Source organism: Mauremys reevesii, linkage group 2 (assembly GCF_016161935.1).
Source record: "Mauremys reevesii isolate NIE-2019 linkage group 2, ASM1616193v1, whole genome shotgun sequence".
Classification (NCBI taxonomy): Eukaryota; Metazoa; Chordata; order Testudines; family Geoemydidae; genus Mauremys; species Mauremys reevesii.
This window is the reverse complement of record NC_052624.1, coordinates 186319529-186340445: the sequence shown is the minus strand read 5'-3', so window position 1 is coordinate 186340445 and position 20917 is coordinate 186319529. Positions and strand designations below refer to the sequence as shown.

Genomic DNA, 20917 nt, shown 5'->3' with positions numbered 1-20917 from the left:
ATGCTATATACATTCTATTCTATCCTGGTTTCATTGTCTGAATGGCCATTTATTTTAGTGGGAGTAGAATTGTGTTATAAAATCCTAATACTAATAATACCAAACCTATAGCTATAAATATATACTTGTCTGTTGATGTTGATATGATTCAAGTCTGGAATGAGGGTAACTAGCACCTCTACCACTTAAAATGTTTATAGATTTTAAGGCCAGAAAGGATCATTAGATACAGGGGCGGCTCTAGACATTTTGCCACCTTGGCATGCCGTGGTGGGTGCTCTGCCGGTCGCCGGGAGGGCGGCAAGCAGCTCCGGTGGACCTCCCGCAGGCGTCCCGCGGTCCACAGCTCCCTTGGCTTTGGTGGACCTCCCGCAGGCACACCTGCGGAAGGTCCACTGGAGCCACAGGACCAGCGGACCCTCCGCAGGCATGCCTGCAGGAGGTCCACCAGAGCCGCCTGCCGCCCTCCCGGCGACCGGCAGAGCACCCACCACGGCATGCCGCCCCAAGCACGTGCTTGGCGTGCTGGGGCCTGGAGCCGCCCCTGACTAGATCATCTAGTCCAGGGATCATCAACCTTTGGCACGCGGCTTGCCAGGGTAAGTCCCCTGGTGGGCCGGGCTGGTTTGTTTACCTGCAGCATCTGCAGGTTCGGCCAATCACGGCTCCCACTGGCCGTGGTTCGCTGCTCCAGGCCAATGGGGGCTGCGGGAAGCGGCGCGGACTGAGGGATGTGTTGGCCGTTGCTTCCCTCTACCCCCATTGGCCTGAGACAGCGAACCGCTGCCAGTGGGAGCCACAATTGGCCGAACCTGTGGATGTGGCAGGTAAACAAACCAGCCCGGCCTGCCAGGGTGCTTACCCTGGCAAGCCACGTGCCAAAGGTTGCCAATCCCTGATCTAGTCTGACCTTCTGTATAACATAAGCCATAGAATTTCATCCAGTTGCTCCTGTATTGAGCCCAATAACTAGTGTTTGACTGCATTGTCTTGAAGTGAAAACTTAAAAAAATGGAAAATCCACCATTTCCAGGTACTTACATGTCAAAAATAGGACATCTGTACAGGAGTGTCTCCTGGCAGAACACACAGCAGTGTCTAATCTTTATACTTCCTTGGATACCTTAGGAGACAGGGGTTTCTTGTTTATATTTCTGACAGCACATCTCACTCAGAATCCAGCATAAAAAATTACCTTCCAGAAAAAGGCTAGCGTCAACTTGTAAAGAAATGTACTTTGGGGTGATATTAATGGCTTCTTCCCTCCCTCCCTTTTTCATAAGCATCTTAAAGACTGAAAGCATCTTTGGAGATTGTCTTGCCCCATCTTCAAAGGTAAGGCACCTAACTTCCCTTTCAAAGGGATTAATTTGAATCTCTGGACCTCTGTCCTTGCTTACAACCACGTAAAGAGGAAAGAATAACTGCTTCAAGTGCTGGAGCTAAGAAACCTGAATCATAAGTTCAATATTCTTCTTTCAAACTTGATATTTGTTCCAAGTACAGAAATATGTGCTGAGTTACAAAGCAATGCAACAGCATTTATCCTAACATGTCAGTGAACTATCAGCATGCACTTAAACCATCAAACCAAAAATCCAAAGCCATCAGTGAACAAATGGTTGATTTGCTGACTCCTATAGTTCTTTTTTGGCATCATGGCCGTTCACGGTGCTGTGAAGTGCTTAACTAATTTTCTTAACCATCTTTAACTACTTGAAGGCTGTTGAAAGCAATGGATAGGGCTGAATAGGACATAGCAGATGCTGCTGCTGAACTATCTATGTACTACATTCCAATATGGAGCCTCTGGAATGCAGCAGTGTAACAGTGGATTGACTAAACAAGTTTGACTGTATCCTGCTGAGCATAGCAAAGATTAGAGAATTTTACGTATATATTTTATAGACAGCAACCTTGTCAAGATGTGGCACAAGTGCTTTTTATTATACTACAAGCCTCTTAACTTTATCAAATAATATGTTTTAGTTTAATAAATCTAGGCTGATTGATGAGTAATTTGTATGTGGACCTTTTTGTGTTAAAGAGGGGAAAACTACACAGGATTCTGCTATTAATTAACTCCAGATTTTTTTTTAAAGCTTTATGCTGCTTTTAAAGCAGCAGAGTCTACAAAGAAAAACAATGCTGTATTAACGGAATAGCTGTGCAGTTTTAAATAAATAGATTGTTTTACATTTGTTGGCTGAGAAAGGATCAGTTAAAAACAGCTCTTCATTTCTCGGTTCCTTGATTGGCTGAATTTCTCTTTTGCTTCCAGATCATCATTCTCTGACTGCACCACCACACACACCAACCACTACAACCTAAACACATGTGCGCTCGCTCTCTCTCGCTCTCTCGCTCTCGCTCTCTCTCATTTTAGAGACAGCATCATGAAAATACCACAATCTCTTCCTTCATCACCCATCCCACCCTCTTTTCTGGTAGAGGGTCACTACTTCAATCTTAAAGCCAAAATCAGCTAACATTTAATTAAGACAAAATCACTTTATTATAGAATTATTATTGTATCCCAGAGGCCCCGGTCAGGTACCAAGACTCCATTGTGCCAGGCACGGCACACACATTTAACCAATAGATAATCCTCGCCCCAAAGAGCTTACTTACAGTCTAAATATGTGAAGTGACACAATAGGGGGAGAAAAGCAAACAGATGGGAGGGGCTGGGGGAAGGCACACAAGGTAACAGGGAGATTATGATTGGAGTAATAAACATCTGTCACAAGACACCAGCTGCCTAGTCTCTGTCAAGTGGTTTGTAGGCATCATGACAGATGTGAGTTTTAAGGAGGTGTTTGAAGGAGGCCAATGTAGAGGCTCTGTGTCATTTTTATGAGAGCACTTTCCATGTGTTAGAGATGCTTGGTGTCCTTACAAGGAATATATTTTTTAAAAACAAGTACATTTTTTAAAATTTCAGTATAGTCAAATCTACCATTTGGGTTATTCCAAACAGAGATTGAACATCTCTCCTTATTATCTCTGCTTTAAGTACTGAAGAGCTACAGACAATGAGCCAAATTCTGCTCTCATTTACGCTAGCATAAATCCAGAGTATCTGATTAACTTTTTTGCATTTTAACTTCACTGAAGTCAGTGGCATTGCACTAGTGTAAGTGGGAGCACAGAGGGCTAGATTCATTCCTGGTGTAACTTGTGTTTTTCAGCAGTGCTATTCTTTTAACACACACTGAACATTAGTGTGTTCCACACATATATGTGGCAAGAGCATGTAGAAATTTACATGCCACAATAAGATGACTTCCTCTACCATTGTGCCACAGTTTAGTGTAGTAAAATAATATAAACTAGGTCTTATTGACACAAAACCTAGACCTGATACTTTAGCTCTAAAAGTGAAATAATTGTGTATACACTATTTAAACTGGTGAGAAGCATTCTCCTTTGCCCTTACTCTCCTCACCTTTTTAGCTCTTTCAGCAGTGGCCAGTTAAGTATTCTGAGGGCTAGTCTACACTTACCTGCCGGGTCGACACGGTGAGTTCGACTTCTCGGAGTTTGAACTATCGCGTCTAATCTGGACGCGATAGTTCGAACTCCCCGCGCGCTCCGGTCGACTCCGGTACTCCACCACTGCAAACGGCGGTGGCGGAGTCGACCTTGGAACCGTGGACTTCGATCCTGCGGCATCTGGACGGGTAAGTAGTTCGAACTAGGGTACTTCAAGTTCAGCTACGCTATTCACGTAGCTGAACTTGCGTACCCTAGTTTGACCCCCGCCCTTAGTGTAGACCTGCCCTCAGTCACCAGCTCAGCCATCTTGGATAACTCATTTGTGTCCTTATTAAGGCCTCAATTCAGGAAATAACTTGCTTACGTTCATCCCTGGTCAGGAAAGACTGAAACACTGGGATTTATGCATGTACTTAAGTTTTTTTCCAGAATTGGTATGCTTTATTGAATCAAGGCCTAAATGTTAGATCCCGCCTCACTTCATTGTTAAGCCATGCCCATAACACCCACTTGCAGCCACACTGGCCATTGGGAAATTCCTAGTACGCAACCAAACGGCTGTCTGGGATAGTGCCTGAGAGGATTGTCCCTAGTATGGTTGCCCAAATTATTCTCACTTATGGGTCTTCTGTGTGGAAATGGAGTATTATTTTGCTTCAGGAAGACTTTGTTCCCTCGTGCTGTGCTTCAATTGCTCCCTTGTGCTTTGCTTCAATTGCTTTCTTGAGGTGGATCCTTAAAGAAATAGCAATCAGAAAGTTGCTAATTGCTTTTTTTATTTTATAGTGGCAGCTTTGATTTTATTTTCCTCTGGCAATAAAGTATTATTAAAAGTTGTTGGATCTATGGTTTTTTTTTTGCACTTCTAAAAATTTCAGCAAATGCTCAGTTAGTGTTAGTTTCCCTTCATGGAGGCACATGCCATAATAAAATAATAAGTCAAACAAATGTCCTGAAAATGCATTTGTATTTTGTACCTTTTTACAACTGAGCTGCAAGTTTTCTATCATTTTGGCAGGGCTGGCAAGAGGCCAATTCAGACAGCAGTTTTTGACATTTCTTTAACTCAATCCAAAATATAAATTCCTCTTAAGGAAAAAAAAGTTAAACTTTAAACCTTGGAAGGAGTAACCACATGACCAATTTACAAATCCACCACATGTAGAGAGCACTTTCAGTACAAGGCTCTCTTCACAGCCAAACCATTTGTTTGTTATATCAAGCTGTGTGTTATAAAACCTTATAGCAGAGGTGTACACTTTATATATCTATTTATTTTGATTACACAGAGCTTTGCAATATTGATTATCAAAAGTGCTGTATAAAACAAGTTGCTGATGTATATGGCAGAGAATTTGGCAGGGTAACTGTTTTACCTAGAAAATGGGCCTAACTTTCTTAAAACTAAGTCAGAAGTTAATAAATCTTATCTCCATCTGCCCTGAATTTCTTTGCTTATTGTAATAACTCTGATGTTTTACTAATTCTGTTTCCAGCTCTATCAGGCTGCTGCCTCTCTCTCTCCCTTTTTTACTTCTAAGTCAGTAAACTATGATGTATGTGTCTCTCCCTGAATAACGTTATTATATGATGCTGCTGGAGCACTGAATAGCTTGGCTGTGGACTGCTGAACCCTTTGAATGTAATTGTTTTAACACCATGAAATGAAGTAATGCATAAAATTGATAATAAACGGATATCTCTCTGCCTCTGCATGCAAATGAGCACTTAGCACCAGGGCACAGATGCCACCATTGTTTCCCCCCTGAAAATGACAAAGTAAGTGAAAATATCTACCAAAGGCTTAGAAAGTACGGTAGCTGAATTTTCATTATTTTTTAGATTTTCACAGAGTTGGGAAACCAAACTGTCTTGCCAACATTTAGAAAGGGGGCTGGATAATGCCTGCCTGTAATACACTGGAACATACAGGGACATGAGGGGTTTTGGAGGTTTCTTTTTCTTTTCTTTTTCCTCTTCTCTCTCTCTCTCTCTCTCTCTTTTTAAGATAAAGAATATAGTTATTAATGATTCTCTTTCAATTTCATGTTTTCAGTTTTACCATCCCCATTTTTGTTTTGGAAACAAAGACTGTATTTTATCTTGATGTCATGCTTCCTTCTCCACCTCTTCCTCCTCAAAATGTGCATCTAGAATCAATGTTTAATACCCATTAATCTGAAGTGAATATAACTATTAATACCTTGGATCTGGCTGTAGCTGTGGGTTTTACTTTTACTTGTTTTCTGGTTTTTACTTTTAGCTAACAAATATGTCAGGGCTATAAAACCATTACTTTACATTTTAGAAGTCTTAAGCAGGTTTTACTGGATTCTGCCTATGTCCAAATGAGAGAGGGTTTTTAAGTGTTATGGAAATTGATATATTATTTTGTGAGTTAATCCTTCCCCTCGCAGGGATTATCTGAATTCCCAATCATTTCATACAGAGATCCTGTTGGGAGAAAGAAAATCTAAATAGACAAAAATGATTACATTGATCATTTTTTTGCCCTTGCTGCTAAGCTAAGACAACAGTTAAAAGTTAGCTTTTACATGAGACAGGTATGTTGAGGAGAACCACTTATGCACTGATGAGAGATCAGCTGGTGGGTTAAAGTTTTCTTCCCTGTCCCCAGAAATGAGGCTGGGATGAGGTGAACAAGTTATTTTTCTTTCCCTCGTACAACAGAAGAGCTGGGGTGGGGAATTCTTTCTCCTCTACCTTCCAACGTCATAAAGAGACAGCGGGTAGGATGGCTCAAAATCTGTTTCTGTCTGTGGTATTTATAGAGTATCTGCCATCATAAGATCTGGGTACTGATTTTATTTGTGAGAACTGTTTAATCCTTTGACCAAAATCTTAGTTTATGAATTTAGACTGTGGCCATTGTCATTACTGAGATCCAGTATTGTTTTGTGACTTCAGAGGCTGTGAGTGTAAGTCCCAGTTGCTGAGATGACCAAAATTTTGGTAGGAAATACCACGGGTAGGAAGTTAGTTATTCTGGGAAGAGCTGCAGGAGCTGAAGCTTGTTTAACTGTACAGTCATAGTGGCACATAAACTGTTTGATAGAAGTAGGGATCTCTACAACTCTGTCGTCAAACATACTTTTGAAGAGTATGATTTGCAAAAAGTACTGTAACCCTTATGTTGCTCAGTGCTCTGCTGAAATGTTGCTCACAAGCAATTTTTTTTAAAACTGAAAGGCATGATAAGTGTATTTACCTTTAAGGTAGATAAGTAGTTTAAAGACTTTTGCCATTTAAAAGGAAAAAACATGAACATATAGGAAAAATATACTGGTTTCCAATACTTTGGTTTAATTTGATAAAGTTGTCTTTATTTTTATCATATGACTTTTCAAACACAGGTGTAGAAATTGTTCTCCTTTAAATACAGACTATGTTAAATTAAATCCTCCCACACACTCCACAAAAGTGGAGCTAGTTGTCTCATGAGAAATTCATAGACAATTATAACTGTAGGCTCAAAAATGGATCAGGTTTCCAAATTATTTCAATTCCAAGATCCACTGATCAAAGGAAGGATAGTAAGCCTGTTAATAGGTTACTTTCAGTGCAGAATGATTAACAGGAAGAAGAATCAGAATTCTAATGAGAACAAATGGTACTCGAGCAGGTTTGTGATGGGAGTCTAAATATCCAAAGACTTTCCTTTCAGAGTGGGCTGGCAAAAGACAGTATTGTTCCAAGAAGGATCCCTGAAAGTGTACACACATAATGGAAAGGAAAGGCATTTTACAAAGAGGATAGGTAACGTATGATGAGTTGAACTGTGTAAAACATTAGCAACAAATCGCAACCATACAGAACCTGCATGGTGAAGTATTGAGAGTGGTTCTGAGAAAACCTAGACTGATTTATACTTCAACTTAAAAGCCAGGACACACTTGTGTTTTGGTGTGAAACTCAGTGAAATTTGACAGTTTTTCTTTGAAACTTTGGGGCTTGTTCAAACTTGATCTTCAGAGTGAAACTCAGGAGTTTAAAGAACCCACTTCAATCAAAACAGAAAATGATTTTCACAGGAACAACTGAGAACCAACCACACATTAAAAGAAGGAATCTATTTTTATAAACATTGCTGATTTCTTTGTCTTGTTATAAATCAATAACAATCTGGACAATTTCTCAATCTACTCCAGGTCAATCTAAATCTAACAGGTGTAATCCAAATGCTCACAGGAGTAAATGGGAGGGTTTTCAGTGACTTCAATGAACACTGGAACAGTTCCAAAGAAACCTTCTCTAGAGGATACCAGCCAGTCTCCATGTAAATCTGCAAATACCAGTTTGCATTCACCAGTTTGCATTTCATTACCAATTCTGATAAAATTGGAACCAATAGAAATCGAATCTCAAATTCAAACTATACTTGAACATTTATGAGGTTCAAAAGAAGTCCCACTAACCCTGCTTGTTGTTTTCAAAATGTACTTATCTCATGCCTCTTGTTCTAGCCAGAGAAAGAAATACCAAAATACTGTTGGGATTAAGGCCATGGTCACATCATATTCTTCCTAGCTGCAGTAAGGAAATACTGGAAATCTTACAATAAATATTGCTTATTATGACTTTCATCAATATTTACCTATCGAACTATTTGTGCTTCACTTCCTTATACTCAGGAACAAGCTACATTAGTTGCTTCACCTTCTCACTAGTGTCTCTAATTTCTTCCTGAGGGATTGTACTTGGCAGGTGAACAAAAGCTGTTAGCAGAACGTGGACTTTCTTTACTTGTTCACCATGAATGACTATAGTACTTCCTGTGTCTCTCTTGTGTATTTAGTGGGTAAGCACTTTGGGGCATGGACTGTCCATTACCACATGTGTTCACTGTACCCTGCACAATGAGGCCCTAAATTAGAGCACTGCCAAAAAACAAACAGTAAATAACAATAATAAAAGAGTGGACAAGCTTCTTTGCAAAGCATTGTCACTAGCAGCCTGTAACAAATGAATACAGTCAAACCCAGTTAATCAATGTTTGTTTTGATGTCATATCAAGGTATCAAAAAAGCAGGCATTACTTATAGCCAATGGTATACCACTTACAGTCATTTCTCTGAGCCCTTTAAGTTGAATATCCAAAGTTACTTTTTATTATTTTTTTCTTATATAAGCCTGTGTGGAGGGTCAGGCCTGTGATCGCACCTGCACACTGCCAGGTGGGGCTATGTGGTCAAGTGGTCAGAGTCAATAACTGCCCCCAGGCTCAGGGTTGTGCAGCCCAGCAGCTGGAGTCAATAGCTACTCCCAGGCTAGGGGCTGTGCAGCCCTTCAGCAGGGGCCAGCAGCATACCTTCTCCTATGTCAATCCACCCAGACTGAGCCAGGCTGCTCCCTCTTATACTGGTGTTGCACTTTGAGCATGCCCAGTGGGGCCATGGAGGCATGGCTTCCTCAGCCCACAGTGAGGGGTTAACCCCCACAGTCCCAGTGCGGGGCATGCATGCCCTGTCACAGCCTGCTATGAAGAGTCTCCAGTAGCTTGGAGGGAGCTACTCTAGAGTCTTAAAAAACAAACAAAATCCAACAACAGCTGAATCTGGAATAGACTAATTGAAAATACATTGCTAAAAGAGCCAAATCATGGACTGAAAAGCATCATCTTCGGCCAACTTAAAGCACAGTGAGTTATCAGAGGCTGTGGCTTTCTTATTCCTATGTATATTACTGTGTACTTTTGACAGCATTGATAAACCCTTAAAAAAATTGTGGAACTAAGGTGCAACCAGGCACGTGGGTGAGTGGTTTTTGTCTATAACTTTTCCAGGCATATGGAGGACTATAAAATTAGTGCATATCTATGTGCTTTGTTTTCCAGGTGTATCATGAGTACTAATTCTACCACATATGGAGCTCAATTCTGGCTCAAGGGAGTCCTCTTCCTATATCTTTAGCTCTAGGGAGGAATACAGTATCCTGTGCATAGATGAGTGAGTAGCGTTATGCAGGACTACAAAGATGAGATGTGCTAAGAACCACCTTGGAAGAACGGATTAATAGGAGGCTGTAAAGAGAACTCAGTGATGAAAAAATGCAATAGTGCTTTGATAAGTATTATCAATTGAGCATAAAAGTTTGCAAAGCTTGAAGAAGTCTAGTGTATGTACATGAACAGCAGAGGAATGTCAGTGACTGAACAAAAGAGTTAATTGGGAGAATAGGCATAACTCCAATCTCACTTTGCAAACTGGGAATAATGATGAGAGACAACGGATGCAAGAAAGGATATGTTTATTGTCTCTTGAGGCTTTGAGTCTGCAATTCACCACATTCAGATGCCACCACTGTGCCTTTGCACAATGAATTGCAGGATCAGGGCCCAAGACCATAAGCTCTTCAGCACAGGGACTTACTAGGTGTTTGGATAGCACCTAGCACAGTGGAGCTCCTCTAGGCCCTTTTGTAATACAAATAATAAACAATATTAATAGTTTTCAAATTAAACCATATATTTGTGGGACATTTTCCCACTATTCATTCAGCTCTTCTATGGTGCATATGCAGTTGTTGCGCTTTCAAAAACTCTATGCTGAGTTAAAAAGAAAAGGGCTACAAGAAAAAATGGCGACAGTGGGAGAGATGATTTTTCTACATAATGTCATTGCTTCAAAAGTTTTGAAACCGTGGAGCTATTTATTCAAAAGTTGAACATGCTGGGACAAGGGAATTTTCAAACAAAGGGAGTTAGGACCCAAATCTCACAGATATGGAATTTAGAAAATCCTATGTACTACCAAAGCCTCTAGCAAGTCAGAAGCAGCAGGGATACAACCTAGAACCTTTTGCCCTTAATTTTTGAACCTCTGCTGCCTGAGCTGAAAGACCTGGTTCTAGTAACAAATGCTGTACCTGGCGCATCAATCTCTAGTTAGCTTAGACACTAGTAGAGGGGGACAGAGTGCCACACTGAGCAGGCATGGCTTACAACTATGCTACACTCACATTAGTTAAGAACACTTTCAGTAGCTTAACATTTAGGCACTGTATCTTTTATCAGTGATCCAGGTGTCATTTTACCTGCCAAAATATTGACATTAGCTGCAAAAAATAATCAGACAGGAAATGTTCACCCTAGGAAAAAAGCATGAAATTCTTTGAAGATCCGTTTAAGAAGGGGTAAATAATAAACTGAGTTTTAAAAATTTTCATATCAACAAAAAAATTTTAACAAAAGGAGTTTACTCTTAATATTTTAGCATTTTAAAAAAATCACAGGAAAACACAATGGAGAACATGATTTAATCTATACTGATTTAAGTTTTATATTCAGAGAAAAATGAACTTTGAATGAAGATCAGAAAATGAAGTCAAGTCCCATCATAATCATTCTGATATATGTTCTCTGAATATGTCACTCACCATATTTAGTCTTCGTTATTTGTTATAGATCACACATTATATCTTGTGCAATTAAATCCTATTAAAATAACACCAGTTATGAAAGCACTAAGGGTGGGATTTTCAAACCCCATAGAAGATAATGGATGGGAGCAGTATTAGGTCAATGCTGACCACTCTTCATAGATTTTAAGGCCAGAAGGGACAATTATAATTTACTCTGACTTCCTACATAATACAGGCCATAGAACCACACTGAGTAACTTCTGCATCAAAACTTTGATCTTGCATCATTGAAGTTAACAGGAGCTCAATCATTTGACCTCAGTGCATGTAAGATCAAATCACAAGCCTCTGTTTGAGGAATCTTTATTATCTTTTAGGTCTGGTCTACACTACGGGGGGGGAGGGTCGAACTAAGGTACGCAACTTCAGCTACGCGAATAGCGTAGCTGAACTCGAACTACCTTAGTTCAACTGACTTACCCGTCCAGACGCGGCGGGGTCGAACTCCGCGGCTCCGAGGTCGACTCCGCCACCGCCGTTCGTGGTGGTGGAGTTCCGGAGTCGACCAGAGCGCGCGGGGAGTTCGAACTATCGCGTCTTGATTAGATGCGATAGTTCGAACTCTGAGAAGTCGAACTCACCGCGTCGACCCGCGCGGTAAGTATGGACCTACCCTTAGAAAGATATCCAGTGTTGATTTAAAGACATCCACGGATAGAGAACCCTAGGTAAATTATTCCAATAGTTTTACAAATCCCATTCTACAATTCTTGCTTTGATAATGCTCTTGACTGAGAATCCAGATCAATAGAGTATAAAATAAAAATTTTTCTAGGATGTATGTTAATGTTATCATAATAAACTGTATGTACCTATATTAAAGACTGGGAGGAGCTCAGATACCACAGCAATGGGGCAACATAAGTACCATAGAAAGACAGTTGTTTGAGACTACTTTTAATGGAAATAAACTGACAGTGTTGGAGAATGAAAGTCTTTTTTATTTATTTGTATTAAAAATAGTGTGTATGGGCACACTGGTTTGAACAGAAACATATGTATTGTAAACTACTGAGCAAATCAGGTAAATGAGAAACCCCTTAACATCATGAATATTTGTCAGAATAAGCAGTACAGAGCTTTTGTAAGATACAAGGCTGCCCAGGAAACAGTGCTCTTGTGACTTAATTAGTCACAAACATATAAACTGAAACAGTTCAGTGTGGTATTATAATGGAGCTTTCATTTTATTGAGAATCAGTTCTACTTCCACAGAAGAAGACTGGAGAATATTGAAAAAATCCTTATTCTTTTCTGCTGGTTCCTTCTCATTTTTCTGCTTGGTGATGATCTTGAAGGAATATGTTCTTACGTCATTAAAGAGAGGATTTAGAGGCATCAGGCATAAATCTCTGGCTATCAAGATGAGAATTCACCTCAGAGGTTCCATTAGCATCTCAAGTGCAAGGGTAATATATTTTAATTTCATATTTAAGATGAAATATTATTTCTCACACATGGGAGCAAGAAATTATTGTAATCAGCAGATATTTGGTATAAAAATGAGGTTATTTTTTATGTTTTTTTAAATTTAAAGGACCAATTTATTATTCTTTTGGTATTCACTGTCAGCAATATTCCCTGTTCCTTTCTGCACCACACAAAGCCCTAATAAACAGAAGCCAGAAACAGACTGTAGGGTGCTTTTCCCATCTATGTATGTAAAAAATTGATGCCATGGGAGTCACTTATTATACCAGGCACCCCAGCCGTTGGATCCTACCCTACCTACATCATTAGGAAGAGGCATTATTGCAGGCACTGAGACACTGATAATCTACATTAATAGTCCTTCCTTTCCTTGATTAAAAGAAAAGGATGTGGAAGTGAACGGTGTCTGCTTCTAAATTTTAGACACAAGAAGTAGATACTTTTTATGAGGAAAAAGTTACGTGATATATTTACAATTCTCTCTACTTCTTCCACACTGATATGCCACAAAGAGTCTTGTTTCAAGCTTTCCTAAATCTATAGTGGACTTGCTGAATCAGAATAAGAGATACTGCTAGTACCCATCACTAAGGAAAGGCTTCAATTACAGCTACCTTCTCTGAAGGTTTATCAGTAAATGGATTACTAGAAGCAGGGTTTCTGGCTTGGCTGAAACCTAATTTTCATCAATATAATCACTATCCTCATTTAAAGTAAACCTCCCCCTCCTCCTCTGATTATATATAAAGATACAACCCTTTCAGGGTATCACCTGTATTTGCTTAAGTACTTTTTAAACTGCTTTGACTTTTGAATTTTGAGATTAAATATAATTTAATTGATGACTGTTGCTGGTTTCAGCCATCCTCTAGAAGTCTCTTAGAAATTAGAGCTTTCATCTCAACAAGAATAACTTGTGAAAATAATTTGTAATGAGATATACTTTCCCCTCATGTATATTCAGTCATTCTCAGAGAAGGGGATTTTATTGAAGCCACTTGATGCATCACTGTAATGGAATAAAAAAAAGGCAAAGTCTAATAAATCTTCAGCCCAGGGAGGAGATAGATTCAGTCTCACCTTATGTTGTTTAATGTACAACTCATTCCACTCTTGCTAATAGCTGAGCTGTTCCCAGCCAGTGAGGACTATACTAAACGAGCGTGACCATATGCAGCACCAAGATCATCCATAAACATAATTATAACTGATTACCTCATTTTCTCATTAAATCATATATACATTTATGACCCACCCTTAAACTGGTGTAGTAGAAGTCAGTCCTGGAAGAAAAATCACAGGTGACATGTACAATCATAATTCTGATATGTGATAGCCCCTCCTACCCATCCACCCTCCAACCCCCGCCAAAATAAAGGTCTTGATTCAGTCCCACTGATAGAAGGGGAGAGGAACTGCATCCCTATGCAAATAAGAGAAGTTGTACTCAGGGGTGAGTTTCATCTTTGAGCAAGGGTCAGCATCATTTGAATCTATGGCCTCCATCAAGGGTTCCACCAGGCACAGCCAGCCTTCCTGCCCCTGGTTATGGGGAAATTAGAAATGTGGAAGAAAACATAGTGGTTGTTTTTTTTTAAATAAATAAGTATCAAACTCTTGTGGTGATGGTCTCACAAAAACAAGGAGAGCTTTGGTTCAGCAATTAAATTATTTTATGTAAACAACACTGAAAATACAGCCTGCATTAACTGCACCCTGCAGATCTCTATTTTGTTAAGCATAAGAACATAAGAATGGCCCTACTGGGTCAGATGTAAGGTCCATCTAGCCCAGTATCTGGTCTTCCAACAGTGACCAGGGCCAGGTGCCCCAGAGGGAATGAACAGAACAGGTAATCACCAAGTGATCCATCCCCTCTCGCTCATTCCCAGCTTCTGGCAAACAGAGGCTAGGGACACCTAGCAGTCACAGAGCTCTTCATTCTGACCTGCAGGATGACTTTTGGTACCTAAATGGGAGATAAGCTCCTGTGAAAATCTGATTCCTGTTGTGTGTGCTGAACGCTTTTGAAGATCTAGACCACATTGTTTGGAAGACATACCTTTGTATTCCTAACCAGAACTTTGGAACAGCCAGAGACGTCACCCAGAAAATCCATTTTCAGTTTTGGACTGCACCAACTGCTTGCTAGAATAAGTTCATACCTTTTGAATGTTCCTCATTATACTTCCAGATTCATCCCTGAATTAATCCTTTAGCTCAAGTATCAGAAGCCTATGATGTGACAGTCCAGAATTCCACTGTAATTAACTTCTGATTTTTTTTTCTTCACTTCACCAGGTCCACTTATTGTGGGCTCATATGACTGCCAGCTTCTATATGGTGTTTCACTCTAGTCCACAATCTGTTGGTGATGTCTCTGAACTCTGCTCAAACATGTATAGGCTGCATAGAGGGGTAAGGTTAGATCTACTTTTCCTAATAAGAAATATTAAAAGCTCTCATTCTCAGCCACATCTTTGTGTTTGTTTTAAATTGTTTACAGACTTAAAATATTTACTCTGACTGGTACAATACATGAAGAAATCTCTAGGAGTAAACACAGCTATGGTACATTTGAAAATATGCTGTTATAGTTTCAACTGGGGGAAAATAATCTGTATTTTTGAGTGTATTCTCTTATGAGAAGTCTTTAAGCTGTTCTAATGTGGGCAGGATTGGGAACTCCTATGAAATGAGAGGCACCCACCATTAGCAGAATTCAGAGATGAATAAGAGACTAATTAGAGGGGGCATAGGAATACTTGCTGTGAGTGCTTTTAGCATTGAAGGCTAGATGACGACATGTGTTATGTGTCCATATAGGAGCAGAAGAACACTGGCTCTGTCACAGAGATAAATGGGAGCTGCCAGCCTCTTCCTCCCCGCAAACCCTATTTCGGAATAGGTAGGTAAAGAGGACCATGGAGGGGGCAGAGGCTTTGATCACCCCTGCCTCCCAGTGCACTGGTCAACACAGGTGGGCTGGAGCCAGGGAGTTGTCATTTGCTTTTGATAGTGAAAAATACATTACTACCCTCTCTGGAGCAAAGAGGAAGCATGGAAGGAATTGTGCCTCAGATGGATGTCTCTGAGGCATAATACTTTCCCGGGCTACTTCTTGGGTGGTACAGCTTGTGCATCATCCCCTTCCTCCGGGGTACACTAGAAGGCTAAGCCTATCCCTTAAAAATCCAAGCCATATACAAGACTTCATTCTATACTGTACACACTCACTCTTACTATGCTGTACATAAATACATTATGAACCTCCTGTGTGTCTGGAAAGGCATATTGACAGAATAGAATTCTACCCAATTACAGCACAATCTGATGGCCGATGATGCAGTTGGGGTGCAGATTCCAGTTCCAAGTCATGTAGGATTTCCTTTATCCATTAAACGAAATAGCTAAGGAATAGACTCTGCAGTGCTTACTCAGGTTGAGTAGTACCTTATTTGCAAGTGGGACTACTTACAGAGTATGAGACCACTCAGTGTGAATTAGGGATGCAAAATATGGCCCTTAAACATGTGCCATCTCTAGTTAGACTTTTCAGGATACATTATGTTTGCTTTCTCTCCAGATGTTGCACAGAGAGGAGCTGAAACTGTGCTGGACTGTCTGCTAAAATGCAGGAGGTGCCTATATGCATGATGATGTTATGAGCAACTCAGCAACAGGATGAAAAGAACCTTCAGAGCAGCAACCCATTTCCATGTCCAGGACCTGTGCCCTAGGTATAATATTGTGATATGGAGAAATACAAAGTAAGAGAAAAGTATTCCCATATGTCAAGGCTTTTAAAGATTTACATATTTGCCCTGCGTGGCTCACCTCTTGGTCAACAATTCCTGTGTGAACATACATAAAAGGCAGCCAAAATCTGTGCATAATTTTTTAAAAACAAATTGCACAGCTCAGAAAGAGTTCCCAAAACATTGTTGGAAATTTCATCCCTCATGTAAATCAATTATAAAAAACCACTAGCAGCAGCAGATCTCTTTTCAGCTTTAGTAGATGCCTGTAACCCATCCAAGCCTGCCAGAACAACCCCCCAAATTATAAAATAAAAATCATCCCCAAAGTGTTTTGTAAAGTTCTTGCTCCCTATATCTTTTTGCTGTTAATCTTCTTTGGTTTACTGGTGCTTTGCCTTTTGGATAAACAATCTATTTCCATTGTGACTTCCATTTGAGGATTCCAAAGCATTTTACAAACTTTAAATAATCTATCTTTACCACAACTCCATGTAATAGCTAATAATTGTCCTTATTCCAAAGATTTGAAAATTAAGATATAGAGGGGAGAAGGTGTCACATCACAGGAAAACTGGGATAGAGCCACATGTCCCGACCTATCCCTTATCTACTATGTCACATTTATTATTGATTGAATTATTCTTTTTAAATTTAAATTAGGTTAGAAAAGAGGATCTGTTGTATTGGGTTTGTTGCCATATGATGAAAAAGTATATTGAGCCTTGCTCCTTTGGAAACCACGCTGTATCACTTCTATTGTGTTCCCTTCTCCACGGATGGCAGTTACGTTTACATGCGTAGATTCATTTATAGATTTTTTTTTAGGCCAGAAGGGACCATTAGATCATTTACTCTGACCTTCTGTATATCACAGGCCATTAAATTGCACCCAGTTACCCCTCTGTTGAGCCCAATAGCTTGTGTCTGGCTAAAGCATATCTTCCAGAAAAGTGTCCAGTGTTGATCTGAAACTATCCAGAGATGCAGTATCCTACTGTATACTACTTTTGTTGGTAGTTTGTTCCAATGGTTAAACACTTTGTTAAAAAATTGTACAGAATTTCTACTTTGAATTAGTCTGACTTCAGATTCCAGCCATTGGTTCTTGTTATGCCTTTCTCTGTTCTATTAAAGAGCCCTTCTGTACCCACTATTTACTCCAGACAAAGGTACTTTTGTTGTAATCAAATTACCTCTTGATCTTCTTTTTGATAGTCTAAATAGATTGAGCTCTTCAAGTCTCTCGTAGGCATTTTCTTCAGCCCTTGAATTATTTTTATGGTTCTTCCAGTGGCAGATTTAATAGTTAGCAATGTCAGCAAATGCTGACCAGGCCCCATCTAGTCCAGCCCCCACCCCCATCTTCCTCTCCCATTTGCCAGTGGGAGAGGAACAAAAAGATGGGCCCTGGTGCAAGTTTTATTGTGGGAACCCACTTGCCATCATACGACCCACATTCAAATAATCTCTCACTTCCTCCATCCCTGCCTCTGCACCCACCCTTTGCTCTTCCATCCAGCTCCACACCATGCTGTCTTCTCCCTTCAGCCTGGGCCTTGCACCAGTGCTGCTGCCAGGAGATCCATCACCACTTCCACAGCCAAACTCAGAACTGCTGTCCTGAGAGCCAGAGCTGCGAACCACGGCAGCTGCTCCTGCTGCCACCAGAGTTAGAGTCAGAGCCTCTAAGAAGCACAGCATGTCAGTTCCTGCGGCCCACTTTTGAATTTGCCCAGGCAGTGGGAGGGGAGGAGTGGCCTCTGGTCAAAATGGAGACTCTGCCGTTGACAGTCTCACTAATCAGAATTTATAGCAGAGCCACCGTTTTTGATACCCCTTCCCTTGGACAAATTCAAATGTGGGCAGTGGGAACCAGCACATTGTTCTTCCTAGAGGTTCCAGCAGGCCAGAAACAATGGCAGCAGCCTGCACAGGGCGCATGTTGTGCAGCCGAGCAGCCCTGAGCCTGCAGGAACCCTCCAAGTACATGGGCCCCAGAGCAGCTGTACCAGCTATTCCTCTGCTGAATCAGTCACCATGGCATAGGGCCCTCTTGCTGCCTCAGGGCTGATGCAATTTCATGGTTAAATGTGTCTAACACTGCCTCTGGCCATCAGCCCCAGTTTTTAAAGGGGTCTCAGGAGATCCACACCCATCTGTCCTGCAATGCCTTTGCAACTTTCCACAGCATTTGAGCATGCCCAGGAGTGGCTGGTAGTCGTAAAAGTTTCCTACCCCATCCTGCAGAGATCACAGCCACTGGCATGCTCCAATGCTCAAGGGGCAGCTATTGGGAAATATAATTTGTTTCCATTGCCTTGTATCTATTGGGTTTCTGGGAACCGGGTGGGCGGCCTGATTGGGGTGTGGCCCAGCTGTGGCTACTTCCCCAGTCAGCCCAGGTTTCAGAACTGCAGCTCCCTCCAGGGCTGCTTTCAAGCCCTTCAAGGCAGGAGCGGGTGACCACCCCACTACAAGGCTGCATCCTTGTGTGACCAATTAAGTGTTTTCTTCAGCAAGTATGGATTATACCCCAAATATGTCTGAGCAGGGATATGATCAGACTAGTGTTATGGCCAGAGATTGTGGAGGATTGCAAGCAAATGGAGACTATCTTCCACACAAGGAAAATAAATGTTATGCACCGTACATCTATTCTCAAGCATGTCAGATTAACCTAGTTTTGGTGCATGCTGCTGAAGATAAGGCCAGCCCAGATCTGAAGGTGTTCTTTGCAACTTTGCAGGAAATACATAAATATTAAGGAGACTCTAATCACTGATGGGGGGGAAACTAGTGATTGAGTCTAAAAATAATTTTATCTTCAGACTCTTGCTCAAGAGAGTATAGTTTTGCAAAGAGAAGAGGATCCTGATGTATTTCAGGCCTCTAGAGATGTTGACAGGATTGATGCAGCAGATGCAATTGAACAGGCTGCTGAAGAATGAAGGAGACCTTTACATCTAAAGGCACTCTGCAAGACTAGATGGGCAGCTCGAATGGAAGCCACCAAGACAATGATAGTAAATTTTCAGAGTATAATTAATGCCTAGAAGATGAAACTATCGCTGAGCACAGGAGTAGTGGGGACACTTGTTAAACAAAAAGCAACCTGTCTTTGATGGATTGGATGTTCTACCTCAATTTGTTATGGTGGCATAGGATCTTAGTTATCATGGCTACAGCCTCTGGAATCCTTCAATCAACAGAAATTGATCTGTTCCAAGTCCTCCAGACATTTGAGAGCGCAGTGAATGAGCTCCACAGATCTGAAGAAAAGTCTGAGAAAATTATAAAAGACTCTCAGAATGGACGGGAAAGCAATGGATTTGAACATTCAAAGTATCCAAGCCACAGGAAGAGATGTGCCCACTGCATGGATGATGAATGTGCACTTGATTCTGTATTAGAAACAAAGGATAACCATCTAAGGAAATATTTAAAGGTCTGACTTAGATGTGGGATGATCAGGGAACTAAAATCTTGGTGCAAGTGATTTCAAGAGGTAGCTACTCTATTTGGTTTCCTCCATCCCAGGCAAATTCAAAATATAACTTTAGAAGAGTCAAAGGTGGAAGTTCTTAAACTCATGGGTAAATACTCCATATATTTCTTTAAACTTCATTCATGAGATTGTCTTTCAAGATGTATTGTTTTACAAAGGACACAGAGGTGTTCATTTTGTCAGATGGAGTCCAGAGCTACTTGAATTTCATAGTGTCAAGTTCTCCTGATGATGATTTACCAGAAATGGAAATGTTGTGTCAACTCTTTGTCACAATACCAATTGGAATGGTGAACCACACTGAGCATGTTAAGACATGTCAAAAATTAAATGCATTCAACACTATCACAGACATGGCTGAGTGACCTCAATCTCCAGGCAACTGAGAAAGATGAGACAGCAAGGCTGGAGCTGGACAGCATTATAGAACAATTTGCTGAAGAAAAGCATTGCTGTGGTGTGAGGTTCCGATAACTAGAAATATGCAAGCCAACACAATCTGCATGAGATTCCAGTATTGTTTATGCATAGGATTTGCCTTTTTAAACAAAAAATTGTTTAAAAAAGCCTGAAGTGATGTGAACATGGGGGGCTCCCTGCTGTATGTTTGCTGGCCCTGTTCTGACCCTTAAATCTGTCCCTGCTCTTTGCTGCACCTTTTCCAATTTTTTAAAATGTGGACACCAGTTCTGTAAACAATATTATTCACCAGTACCACTTACAAAGGTAAAATTATCTCCCTACTCCTCACTACTATGCTGTTTATATATCCAAGGATCACATTAGACAGTTTTCCCTCACAGCTTCACACTGGGAACTCATGTTCTGTTGCTTGTCCACTATGTCCGCTAAATCCCTTTCAGAATCACTGCTTTCCAGGATACAGCCCCTGTTCTTTAGCTATGGCCTACAGTTTTCCTTGTCCCTAGATGTATAGCTTTGCATGTGGCTTTATCAAAACACATTTTATTTGAATGCACCCAGGTTGCTCAGTGGTCCAGATCACTTTGGGAGAATGAATGCACTCACCACTCATGCGACCCCTGGTAGCTGAGCGTGATGTAGCAAGCTCCTTCTCCATCTAGTGTCCCCAGACCATACCCACTCCTAGTCTGCAGTGGATTCTCTTGTGACTTGGCCCTATTGCCAGGTCACTTTAAAGTGTCTTCATTTTGGGAGTAACAAACTCCAGCACAACAAAAACTGTCCAACCCCTTCAACTGGTCTTGGGCCCTGACTCTGGGCCCTGTGGTCCTCAACACCTTTCTGTCAGGGCCAGGGT

General features: G+C 40.8%; 1 long non-coding RNA gene across 2 annotated transcripts in view; it reads left to right on the top strand.

The window, feature by feature from the left end:
• Window positions 1-20917, top strand: part of LOC120398829 — a 76442-nt gene that overhangs the window by 36660 nt on the left and 18865 nt on the right. Inside the window, exons 3-8 of one of the 2 annotated variants that reach the window (XR_005594730.1) lie at window positions 1284-1335; window positions 9353-9464; window positions 12237-12347; window positions 14671-14787; window positions 15196-15277; window positions 15956-16109. This is a non-coding gene — a long non-coding RNA (uncharacterized LOC120398829). The remainder of the gene's footprint in view (window positions 1-1283; window positions 1336-9352; window positions 9465-12236; window positions 12348-14670; window positions 14788-15195; window positions 15278-15955; window positions 16110-20917) is intronic. The other variant, XR_005594731.1, reaches the window with a different exon arrangement.